Source organism: Grammomys surdaster, unplaced genomic scaffold, assembly GCF_004785775.1.
Source record: "Grammomys surdaster isolate TR1022 unplaced genomic scaffold, NIH_TR_1.0 62, whole genome shotgun sequence".
In the NCBI taxonomy this organism is placed as follows: Eukaryota; Metazoa; Chordata; class Mammalia; order Rodentia; family Muridae; genus Grammomys; species Grammomys surdaster.
This window is the reverse complement of record NW_021604564.1, coordinates 26,805,330-26,806,699: the sequence shown is the minus strand read 5'-3', so window position 1 is coordinate 26,806,699 and position 1,370 is coordinate 26,805,330. Positions and strand designations below refer to the sequence as shown.

At 38.9% G+C, this 1,370-nt stretch overlaps 1 pseudogene; it reads left to right on the top strand.

Annotated features, from left to right (window-relative positions):
• The first annotated feature begins 436 nt into the window (after nt 1–436).
• LOC114616843 lies at nt 437–1,039 on the top strand (annotated as a pseudogene).
• Nucleotides 1,040–1,370: the final 331 nt, after the last annotated feature.

Sequence of the window (1,370 nt, the reverse complement as noted above, 5' to 3'; positions counted from 1 at the left end):
GGAGTGATTTTTTTCTAGTTACATCCATTTGCCTACAAATTTCATGATCTCATTTTTTTAACAGTTGCATGATACTCCATTGTGTAAATGTCCACTTTTTAATTCCATCAACTTATTTACAGAGTTTACTTTAGTGTTCAACTTAATTCTGTCATTTGATTTCCAGTTTAAAAGTTAATGTGAACTGTGCCTAGTCTTCCTGAAGGTTGAGAACTGAAAGAAGACGGCTGTAGTATTCCATGTGCCCTCTGCATTTTTAAAAGTGTCAGGAGAAGTTGAGGTTCATAGGTGTAGATTATTAAGAATATAGATTACTTTTTCCTTCCTCTGTGGAAAACCTTTATCTTTCATAAGTGTTTTCTACATAAGGCATCTGGTGGTTCTCTACACCACAAAAAATGCCAAAGTTTGTGTGACAACAACCCTGTCAATGTCTATGATGCAGTGGCTGAAGGGAGGTGAAGACTATGAAGTCAAAGTCCACAGCCTACCATGGTCTTGCTTAACTGAGGAAATATAAAATTTTCTATCTGACTGCACAATTCATGACAAGATAACATGAGTTCATTTTATTTATAATAAGAGAAGGCAAGTAGAATGTTGACACTTGTGTTGAACTTCAATCAGAAGTGGATATGAATTTGACTTTACAAAGAACAGGGAAAATATAGGAACTGGTGTATTGAGGTGCCAAGTCATGAATAACCAAGATGGCCAGACTATTGAATTACATTGATTCAATCAATGCCAACAGTACAAATGCTGGCTTTGTGAGGCCTCAGGGACTCCCATTTGGGTGCACAAAGCAAGAAATCATTTGATACTTCTTAGAGTTAAGAATTGTGCAAAGCAGGATCACATTACCAATTGACTCTGAGGGTAATATTACAGAGAGGCCTTCATTCAGTTTGCATCACAAGATTGACATGAGAAAGCTTTAGTTAAGCACAAGGCCAGAGTAGAGCACAGGTATATTGAAGTGTTCAAGAGCATGTTATACTTGGATTCACCTTTGCAGAGGCCGAGGTTCTCTAACTGACCTGGCACTGTCCAGAGGTATGTTGACATTATGAAACAGCAAAGCCTGGGTAGGATCAGTTCTAATATTTGTAGTGCAGACTCTGTGGAACACAGTACACAGTGACATCAGTTTTGTCTATGACATCAACTACTGTCGCTCAGGAACTTATGACCACAGAAAGTTCACAATGCAGAGAACCACAGGCCAACCCTCCACATGAGAGGGCTGCCCTACAAAGCAATGGAAAGTGATACTTCAAACTTCTCTCCACTAAATCCTGTGATAGTTCATATTGAGATCGTCCTTGATGGGAGAGAAAAAAGAGAAGCTGATGTTGAGTTTGCCACCC